Source organism: Halichoerus grypus, chromosome 12, assembly GCF_964656455.1.
Source record: "Halichoerus grypus chromosome 12, mHalGry1.hap1.1, whole genome shotgun sequence".
In the NCBI taxonomy this organism is placed as follows: Eukaryota; Metazoa; Chordata; class Mammalia; order Carnivora; family Phocidae; genus Halichoerus; species Halichoerus grypus.
Genome location: NC_135723.1, coordinates 10,291,651 through 10,303,823, shown reverse-complemented (window position 1 = coordinate 10,303,823; position 12,173 = coordinate 10,291,651).

The window sequence follows — 12,173 nt, the reverse complement described above, 5'->3', positions numbered from 1 at the left end:
TCTCCTGGATCTGTGATCCCTATATCCTGACTACTACCTGTATAGTACACATAGGCTTATGATCTTCAGTTTTCTGTTTTCAGCTGCTTCTAGGATGTTGCCATTCACATGATCCCAATGCACTCAGAACTAAACTGCTTATCTCTGCCTGCCTCCAAAAAATCAACTTCTCCTTCCCATTTCTAGGATTATTCTGGTTAAATTTTCCAAACACTAATGACCTGCTCTGGAACCAAAAGAGGACAAATATTTTTTTGGTTACAACATGAGATTATGAGTTTCTTGAAGGCAGGAGTTATTCTTTATGATTTTTATTTCCTATAGTACCTAATGAAGCATCTCAATGAATATCTATTAATTATTGACTGGTTGATTAAAATGTTGTATTAGATGAGGCAAAATATTATACTTCCTCAATGTAAGGACCATTAGCTAAAAGTTGTTATAGAAATGTAAATATATCAGAGCCTATCCATTTCTGCTACCACCAAGACAGTTGGCTTACTAATGGTGAGTGGGTGGCAGAGTTTCTAGCCTCTGTCAACTTTGGTCCTGTTTAACCAAACTTGTGTGGTGACAAGAGATGAAAATGAGTTGTGCTTTACTAATCTTATTTTAACTGGCCCTTTACATATAAAAAATAATACATTAATCCCAAGTGGTGAAATATTAAAACTAATCATTATAGTGCCTGAAGCAACTAAAAAAACAAAACAAACAAAACAAAATAAGTAAATAAATAAATAAAAAACCAACAACCCTCATCTAAAAATATTCAAACTTTCTTATAAATGTAATGATTCTGTGTGCATAATTACTTTGTGCAATACACCATTACTGTGACTGGGTATAGCCTAAATTCTTCAAAGGCATTTTATTCTAAGAAGGAATAGGTCTTCAGAGATTCTACCCTATAGTGATACACAAACTCTTTACTTTGATGCAAGAAAAACATCAGCAGAGGCTTATCGAGAAGTGCATGAGATTAACATCCTTCTCTCCCCTTTAAGAATTACCCTAGATAATTAGTCAGCTCTGTAAAAATTTTTTCCAGCTTTCTGAACTAACTATATTGCCACACAGGATTGGAAGATAGGCTGCAGGATTAAGGGCTTTGCTATCAGACAACAATGGCTTGAATACCTAGGATGACTTTGTTAGAAAGATGCCACAACTCCCTGGTGTGACGTCTTTAATGGAAGTGATAAAATGAGAAATCCTTTGGAAAATGACTCCCTTTTCTGTTTTCTTTTTTTTTTTTTTTTAAGATTTATTTATTTATTTATTTATTTATTTATTTATTTATTTATTTATTTGAGTGAGAGAGTAAGAGAGAGAGCACAAGCTGGAGGGGAGAGACAGAGGGAGAAGCAGACTCCCCGCTGAGTGGGGAGCCTGATGCGGGGCACCTGATGCGGGGCTCAATCCCAGGACTCTGAGATCACGATCTGAGCTGAAGGCAGACGCTTAACCGACTGAGCCACCCAAGGCACCCCAAAGATTCCCTTTTCAAATGATGCTTGTGAAAGCTATTTACGATATTTTTTATTTGTTTTCCTGCTTATTGTGTTTTCTTTTTCTAATCCTGGAATTAACAATTAAATGTGTTCTGTTGGCTATCATCTAACATTTTTTTTCACTAAAACATGTTTCATCTCTAACAGTAATGAAAACTCTGTGAATAAGTCTACTTTATGAAAACAGCACATTATAGCTATTTTTTCCCTGACAGTTCTGTGTAGATCCAGGTCATTCATTCATTTAATTAACCATTTGCTACCACCATTATTATTATCATTATTATTAAATTATCATTGAGCACTCATAGTACAAGAAGCAATGCTTGTGTTGAGAGGGATGGAAGATATATACTTTCTTAAGTATACAAAGAGTTTAGATTCTAATAACAGAGTTTAGAACATGTAGCCTGAATAGCCACAATAAAAGCAGAGAATTAGAAATGTCACCCACCTGCCCACTCACTTTGCAGTGCTGGGCCTCCCATATTTTATTCCCAGCATTCAACTTTGTCCATTCTAGTCACCACCACTTTGCACATGAGAGTTTCCCTCCTCGCCAGACTCCCTAGCACCTGAATCTAGACCTCATTTCCTGTTCAGAAGAGTGGTGCCTCAAAGTCTTTGTCTCCAAGTACACATGCCTTTATTCTTCTGTGTTTTATCCCCTTCACCCATGCATTCATTGCAGAGGTGGATCATTTCTAATGAAGCACCTCTGTTGCCGCCCATCTGTCAGGCTGTATAAGGGGTTAACTTTCTTCTCTGAGGTGTAGAGATTCACTGCACTTTCTACCCAGAGCACGCCATTCCACAGCAACCATGCCCCATCCCACTTCTTGTAGCATCCTGGACCACCAACATGACACCCTCTGGCAGGCCAAGGTACAACACAAAACAAAGGCAAACAGGCGAAGGATTCAGGGGAGACAATCTGACTACCTATCAGCATCATAGCATTCAACCCCTTTTCCCTCAGCTTCCTCTAGAACCCATCCATCCACAAAAGGGCCCAATGTGAGACCCCAATGGTATGAAAGGGAGAAATAATTGAGCACATGGAGGAGGAAGATGAGACTCTGGCAGCATCACACTCAGTTCTACTGCCAGTGATGATAGAAAAGATGTGGGCTGGAAAAACTGTTACTGAATCTTCCCACCATCTCAAGAATGGCCTGAGAGGCGCCAAAGCAGTCCACTGGATAACCCTCAGGCCTGGGGAAATTTGTGAGGGGATGGGGTAGTGACGGCATCTGCTCTATCAAGGACCTTTATTGAGGACTTAACAAATTATTCATTTTTTACTTTCCTCACCCTACATCTTTCCCAAATCTGACAGTTTCGATTCTCCTGTCCTTAGTAGTTTCAACAACTTGATTCTAAACTCCACAGAGGACCTGGACACTTACAGTTTAATTGCTCTTTCTGCATCTCTTCCAGCTTCTGCAAATAGCTTTTCAATTACTTCTGGAGGTCCTAGCACTAGAGTCTTTGAACTCATGCTAACTCAGAGGAAGAGCCCCAGCCCTGGTTCCTGCTTCCCCAAAGCTGTCTGCCTTTTTCTCTTTAGGGTTATGAAATTCAGACAAACAGCAGGTAATGAGGAGCTTGCCAATTGAAAGTTTTAGAACAGAATTGTTGAGTCAAGGCAGTACTAGACAAGCTGAACTAAGATGTATTAGCTTTTGCAACAGTGACAAACAACCCCAAGAATTCTGGTGGCTTGCAAAAACCACAAAAGTATTTCTTGTTTAAGTTACAAAAGGAGGGCTGTAGATCTGCTTCAGTTCTGCTGGCATTGGTAAGTTCTTCTGACCTCTGCTCAGTTCTGGCATCCAGAGAAAGAGAAGTTTCTATATGACACCTGTTATTCTCACAGCAGAGGACATGAAATGAAAAAGAGCTTGGGCCAATCCACATAATGTAAAACTTCTAGTTAAATAAAGCTAATGTCATGGATATTTGCAACCATTGGCTAAAGCACAGTGGGCCAAGTCCTGATCACATATCCTGTTTCCCCGCCATGTGGGGGCAGATCACTTAACACAGGGTGGGAATGCATAATCCTATTTCAAAGAAAAAGCAAATATTTGAAAACAATATCATGGGGAATATAGATTAAGGGAGGGGAGAAGGAGAAAGGCTTCCAGTGACTAGAATGGGGTACAAAGCAGGGTTTTGTCCACAAGAGATGGGCAGTAAGTCAATTACTAATTTCCATAGTATAATTTTTTTTATTACAAGCAATAGACACCTAACTCAAATTAGCTTAATTGAAAAAAGACCTAATAGGTTGGCATCTCCAGATGGAGTTGAGGGATACAAGTTCTATGCTCACAAATAATTTCCCTAGGAATCACTTTCTGTATCAGCCTGTTTTATACAGTTTCAAGATGGCTTCTGGAAGATCTAGGCTTACAGTTTATCAACTTAACCCCAATGGAAAGAAAAATGTCCATTTACCAATAGCTCTAATGACAATGACATTCATTAGTTCTGAATGTCTCACTTGTTTCACATTCTTAAAACTAGTTCATGTGTCAGAGGAATGTGATAGTTATGTAGACCTGGATCACATGGTCACAGCTAGAAATGGAAGTGAAGTCAACCACACCTGAAACACTTGGGTGAAGACTAGGGAGGAGTTCTCCAAGGAAATTTGAGGTCCTCTTACCAAACGGGAATGCTGAGGGTCCCACAAAGCCACTAGGGAGAATTGTTGGTTAAGTTAAATTTATTCTTGCTAGGCAAGGGAAAACAAACTCTCACCAACAGGAGAAGTTATGGCAAGATTTTGATAGGAGTAGGGCTTAAAAGGTCAGGTGGAACTCTGGTGATGTTGGCAGGATTTTGGAAGTGAGGAATGAGTAGGGCAGGTGGATGACACTATCAATAGGTTGGAAGACAAAAAGTGGGGATTTTCCCATAAACTGTTTAATGTAACAACTCCTCTGAGACTGGCTTTTCCAGAGCAGTTGTTACCATTAGCTTGGCTCTTGACTGACTGCAGGTTGCATCTTGGTAAATATCTATTTCATAGTAGGGGGATAAGTATCTGGCTGATAAAAACAGCAGATGCCCACAAGATGGGTCTTGATACCAACCTGAGAACAGCCATTGGGCCGACATGATGTGGAGTCACTTGAATGACTAATCCAAGGCCCTTTTTACCCCCTCTTGCCTGAATACAGGGTTAGATCAAGAGCTAGGTGAGCATTAAGAATTTTGAGCTGTAGTTATTGGCCCTCCAATATTGGTTGAGAGGCAGTGATGGAGCATGAGTGACATTTCTCAGAGTTGCTCCATTGGTCATTGGAATATCCTCATAAGCTTCAATTTCTCTTTTCATTCCTGAAAGCTATAGGCAGCAATGTGTTTCAGGGGGACCAGGAAGAAGGTTTAGGATATTGGAGAATAAGACAGAGAGTGGAGAGTGGTGGACAGGGAAGGGAAGAGAGTATGTGATCAAGAAGAAAGTCAAACTTTTCCTTTTAAAATGACTTGGGGGGTCACTATATGAAGAAAGCTAAGAGTCAGCCCATTTAAACGAAATACCACATCCACTTTTCCACCAACAAGCACCAAATAATTTCTTCCTCCCTCACTCATACTAAAGACTCTTTTTACCTAAGGAGACTCACAGATGGTTTTAAAAAAACTTGAAAAGTGCTCATTAATTCCTATGAGTTCAGAAAAATTCCCAATTTCAATGTTCAGTGTTGCATTCCCTAATAATTTTTGTCTGATGAAAAAAATATTTTTTCTTTCTTCTCTGACTGCCAGAGAATCTTAACAAAGGGTGCTAAAGAAATAGGACTCAGGCCACCCCTGCGTGGTAGAAAGGACCTTGACAGTCACCATGTTGTGTGAACAATCACTCAAAGGTACCCTTCTGTTTGTGCAGGGTCTTGGACCTCACTTCCAGACTCCTTTGTTTCCTAAATTGTTCCTTTCTTTCCCATGCTTTTCAAAAACAATGAACACAATCAAATTAAGGGGCTAATGGCAGAAGCAATGAGACTCTTTTCTCTATTTTTCCAATGTCTCTCCAAGAAGGGACCCACATGTAGGGCAATCACATGCCTTGATTTTTGACAGTAATGATTTGGTGAATTATTCCAGAAAGGCCAATCCAAAATTAAAAGCATTTTTCTAAAGAAAGATGAAGTTTTAAAAGGTGTTTTCCTGGTGTTTAATGATAGGGTTAGGTATGTGTGAATAAATTAGGTTCAAATTGCAAAACTAAATATATATATACATACTGCTTCATGGTTCTCATCTTTATAGGACCCATTGTAATGGTCTTGTCCTTACTCTGCTGCATTCAGCACAATAGATTGAGCCAGGAACTTGTATTTATTGTATTCTGCCAATGTGTGCATAGCTTGGCACCTGTTCACTTTCTAGTAAGGACACAATGAGAAGTTTAATTCCTCCCCTGTGCACTATGCATGGCATATCTTGCATAGAAAGGCAGAGTTGGGGTCACTGTTTCTTTCCCCATACACAACTGACTAAAGAAATCATACCACTTTCCACTGTGGTCATCAATAAGATTCACTGTTTTTCAGAGATAAAAGGTGAATGGGCATCTGTTGAAAGAATGAACAAGATTTTATTTTTCAGCAAAAAATAGGGGTGTATATGTTGAAAAACAAAACACATATTTGGTTTGGAATATCATTAGGATGGGTTTTTGTCTTATGCCCTCCCGACAGATATCTATTGCACATCCAACCTTCTGATTGTGTACATGTCTCTTCTATAATTTTGAGGATGCACTGGAACCCCAATTGCCTAGCCTCTGCTGGCCAAGGGAAATATGAAAGGATAAGAGAAAATCAATGAAAGGTAAGTAAGGACTTACCATGTACTAGATATATTTTATATGTTATAAATACTTATAATAAGTCCTCTATAAATATTAGAAACTACTTTGATTAGCTATGGGTGGTATTAGGGAAGGTTTGCAAGAATGGATTATAAAATGTTGAAGTTGACCAGATGTCTTGATCCCACAAGGGAGCCATGCTGCTTTTTTCCTCCCTTTCCAGACAGAGAGGGATGGACTCCTGAAGGTGGGTGTTTGTGTCAAAGAGTCACAAGAAAACATGATGCATTGCTCTCAGTCTAAACATTCCTTGCCTTAACCTAAGCCTCACTAGCAGGGAAGCCAACCACCTTCCAGATGACATTGTCAGAACAGGGGCAAGGGATTTTTTCTGTAAGCCTGGGTTTCCTCCTCTATCGAATGAGCAAATTCTCCCAGTTGATCTCTAAAGCCCCTTCTAGTTTTAAAATTTGATTATTCTTTTTATCTAGACTTGCCCTCTCAAATAGCTCATGAGATTATTATTTTTAACACCTCATGAGAAATGAAAGACAATTATTGTTAACCCTCCTTAAGGATGATTAAAGAAAGAAGGAGGAATTAATTTTGTACTTTATACATAATAACAAAACATTAATGAAATAACCAGAAATAGAATACAAATCCACAGATGACTTGACTTCAAGTCAGTTTGGCATCCAGCTTTAGTAAAATGCGTGCTATAAAGGGTGAGAATAGACTTTGGAGTCAAGCAAACAGGAATCTGAATTCCAGCTCCATCACCACATGACCTCAACTTACTTTCTTCCTTGTTGAGGAAGTGGAAGATTATGCACAACTCAGAGTGGTTACAGGACTGAAATGATTAAGTTGTGTGACTAATATTATGTTTGGTGTACAGTAGTCCGCAAGACATCTTTGTTTCTCTCATAACCACCCTCTATTCTTTCTGTTTATCTTCATTTCATTAGCCTTTCTAGGGGCCTATTCAGTAAAGCCTTTGAACCACAGTTATATTGTAACATATTTTTCCCATAATTACATTATGATTATGTGCCTGACACTATGCTAAATCTTTATTGGCATTTCCTTATTTAATATTTATAAAAACTCCATGAAGTAGACAGTATTCTTACTGCCCACATTTTCTAAATAAGGAACTTCTGTGTTTAGAGATGTATAATTCTCCAAGATCACATAACTATGAGGCCCCTGGATTTGAACAAAGCTTAGTTAAGTACTAAAGTCCATGCAATCAGCCACCACTCTATAATTTCTAATTTCCTATCACGGCAGGCATAGAATAAAGGACATCATTCTTTTTCCTAGTGTAAAAATATCAAATTAATATTCAATCAATTGAACCGCCAGCTTTGGTTTTATAACCTAAAACCAAGAAGGTAGAATTTAGACAATGGGTTTTCATAGATAACAGATGTCCAGATAATCTTCTGGTTCTTGCCTTTTAGGTGATATTTCCAGGGGCTGCTGTCACTGGCAAAGTGCATGCATTCCAAGGGTTAATTGCTGCTATTTTGCCTCCTGAGATCACATTGACCAGAAGAAATATACATGAGAGAGAGAGATTGCAATATAATAAATTATTATGCAAAATAACAATCTTTGAAAATTGGATTCATATTGAGTTTACTAAACAGATACATACTTTCCATTATTGCTATTGTTTTGAGTACTAAATTCTTACATGCAGCAATGAAGATGTACAATACATGTAATCTGAAAGTTTTTTCTGAGATGTGCATTATTACGTGAAAACTTTGGAGTAAGTTTCCTTCTTTACCAGGAAAACAAAATTTAAACCTTTTGATTTTGTCTAAGACTGCTCTACGTTAAATTAATGGATGTATTTTATTTAAATGCAAACTTTAATTAGAGGAGGTGTTTCATAAGGGCAATTTTGTCATGGTATAGCATGATGACATATGCTTTAGCATAAGACAGATCTGTGTTCCAAATACAGCTTTACTCCCTACTAATTGAGTGACCAGGAAATTTCATATTTAAAATTAGTACATATCCTCCCCAATGTCTATCACCCAGCCACCCCATCCCTCCCAACCCCCACCACTCCAGCAACCCTCAGTTTGTTTCCTGAGATTAAGAATTCCTCATATCAGTGAGGTCATATGATACATGTCTTTCTCTGATTGACTTATTTCGCTCAGCATAACACCCTCCAGTTCCATCCACATCGTTGCAAATGGAAAGATTTCATTCCTTTTGATGGCTGCACAATATTCCATTGCATATATATACCATTTCTTCTTTATCCATTCATCTGTTGATGGACATCTTGGCTCTTTCCACAGTTTGGCTATTGTGCACATTGCTGCTATAAATATTGGGGTGCACGTACCCCTTCGGATCCCTACATTTGTATCTTTGGGGTAAATACCCAGTAGTGCAATTGCTGGATCGTATGGTAGCTCTATTTTCAACTTTTTGAGGAACCTCCATATGTTTTCCAGAGTGGCTGCACCAGCTTGCATTCCCACCAACAGTGTAGGAGGGTTCCCCTTTCTCCGCATCCCCGCCAACATCTGTCGTTTCCTGACTTGTTAATTTTTGCCATTCTGACTGGTGTGAGGTGATATGGTGAGTGCTGTGAATTGTGTAAGACTGTTGAATCACAGACCTGTACTTCTGAAACAAATAATACATTATATGTTTTAAAAAAAAGAAGAAGAAGAAGAAGATAGCAGGAGGGGAAGAATGAAGGGGGGGAATCGCAGGGGGAGATGAACCATGAGAGACTATGGACTCTGAAAAACAAACTGAGGGTTCTAGAGGGGAGGGGGGTGGGGGGATGGGTTAGCCTGGTGATGGGTATTAAAGAGGGCACGTTCTGCATGGAGCACTGGGTGTTATGCACAAACAATGAATCATGGAACACTATATCAAAAAAATAAATAAATAAATAAATAAAATAAAATAAAAATAAAATAAAATAACTCTTCTTAATATGGTCAAGGAGCTAAAGCACAAGATAGAATATTTCTGCATAAAACTAGAAAAAATACATGTTAAAAATAAAATATAGGGACACCTGGCTGGCTCAGTCAGTAGAGCATGCAACTCTTGATTTAGGGGTCATGAGTTTCAGCCCACACTGGGCATAGAGATTACTTAAAAAAATAACAAAAAATAATTATAGAAATAAAAAATATACTAACTAAAGTTAAAAACTCAAAGTTAAGGTTTACAGAAGATTAGAAAAATTTCAAGAGAAAATTAGTGAAATGGATAAAATATCAGAAGAAAAATATCCAGAAGAAGGCATAAAATAAAAGGAGCAAAAACACAGATGAGAATGTAAGAAGCATAGGGGATACAGTTATAATTCCTAACATACATAATGGCTTTGAACTTTATAAGACTAATGAAAAGCATAGATATAGAGAGTCAAGAATTCCAAAAAATATACAAACCAGAATATAAAAATAAAACTGACACCTAAAAATATCCAAGTAAAATGGAAGTGAGAGGAGTAGAGAGGAAAAGAGAAAATAAAGGCAAAAAAAAAAAAAATCACAAAGCAGTCAAAGATTATTTTCAAAAGAGTAATGAAGCCTAAAGTATCCTAAAGGATATATCTTCAATATTTGGAATCCTACTTTGCAGCAAAAATGTCCTTCAGAAATGAAGGTGAATTAAATGTATTTTCAGCAAACAAAAGCTGAATTAGTTCAGCAGATCCGAGCTACAGGGAAAACTTAAAGATAATCTTCAGGCAGAAAACTTATCCTAAATAGAAAGCTTGAGATGCGGGAGGAATGAAAATGATGAATATAGAGGTTAATTAAAATAAATATTGACAGTCGATTATTATTTTCATAAGTTTATACAGCAGGCAGAGTTAAAATTGCATGACATGAGGAGAATAAACTGAATTAAAGTGTTCTAATGTCCCTGCATTGCCCAGAGAGAAGGTCAATGTGTAATGTTCAACTCTGATGAGTTAGGATGCATGCTGTGATCTCAGGAACAATTGCTAGAAGAATCATAGCATGCATCATGCATATCTTCCAAACTGCCAACAAGTGGAATCATTTATTTAAAAAAAAAAAAGTTTACAGAAGAGCAACAAGAGAATATAGAATAAGTAAGAAAAATAGAGATTAGATACTAAGGTTATAGATCTATATTCAAATGTACAGATGTATTCAATATAAAAGAATGATAACTCAAAGGACAAAGCTTATAAGACTGATAGAAAACTTATATGCAATTTAGGACAGATACATCTAAAACATGAGGATACAGAGAGATAAAAAATATTTCATACAAACGCAAACCAAAATAAAATTGAAGTGGCAATATTAATATCAAAGTAGACATCAAGGCAAAAAATTACTAGATAGGAGGAAAGGCTCCTCAAAATGATAAAATATTTGATTTACCTGGAACATATAACAATTCTAAATACGTATGTATCTAAGAACAAGTCTTATAATATATATAAGAAAAAGGCAGAGGACTATAGGGATAAATAGACAATTAGCAGTAAATGATCAAACAAACGGGCAAAACATCAGTAATGATGTAGATCCGAATTACACAATCAGCAAATCAGACCTAAAGGACATACCTAGGATACTGCATCCACCAACTGGAGAATAAACACTATTTTCAACAGGAAATGGACCACTTACAAATATTGATCATATATTGAATCATAAAGCAAGTCCCTACAAATTACAAATGATTAAAAGCATACAGTATCTTCTCTGATCATAAGGCAATTAGGCTAGAAATAAATTTTAAAACATAATTAGCAAAACATTTGGAAAATAAGAAAACATTTATAAATAATCTAAAGTTAAGAAATGTAGTAAAAGTTAAATTGAAATTAAAGAGAAAATATAATGAAAATCGGAAAATCTTTCAAGCTAGACATCAATATTTCATATCAAAAACTGTGGGGAAAATTTTTCTATACATGAAGTCATCTATCTTACCACTACCTTATGAACTAGGTGCTATTATTATGCTTGTTTTCACAGATGAGGCAGTGGAGGCCTGGAGTTAAAATAGCTTGTGTATATCACACAGCTAGTAAATGACAGAGCCAGGAGTGCACCCTGGGTCATCCTAAGCCCTAAGACACACCCCCAATTCACAAATATATTACTCACCTAGTTACCAGTAGAACTCAGACAAGGAACCCAGACTTTCTCACTAATTATCAAGAGCTTTGATATATTTTTAGTGAAATAAATGGTCAAAATCTCAACAGGCTTTTTTTTTTTTTTTTTTTTGGCAGAGATTAACTCGATGATTCTAAAAACGATTATGGAAACCTAGACCTAGACCAAAGCCATCTTGAAAAAGAACAAAACTGGAGGACTTACACTACCTGATATCATGAATTACTATAAATTTAGTCATCAAGAGAGTATGAATTTGGCACAGCTTCAATTAAAAGTCAGAACAAAAGCCAAGAAATAACTTGTACTAACAGATCCTGGATTTTCCATATTTTCCAAAAGTTCCCCTTAAGACGTCTTTCTCTCTCAGGTGCATGCTATTCACCAGGAATTTTATGCTGCTAATTTAGATACATGGATATAAGAGAAAGTAGACCCAAGAGAAACAGATGTAGGAGTCGAGCCCAGGAGGAGGCCTGCAGAGAAACGGAGCCCTTGGACCATGGACAACGACCGTCCCTGGGAGCAGTGCGAAGTGGGGAGGCTGGTGGGGTAGATTTACAAACAGCAGGGAGCTCGCTCAGAATTCCATGTGGGGTGACAGTGGGAAAGTGGGGGCTTTAGAAAAGTCTCTTGCATTATTCAAGTGATGCTTCA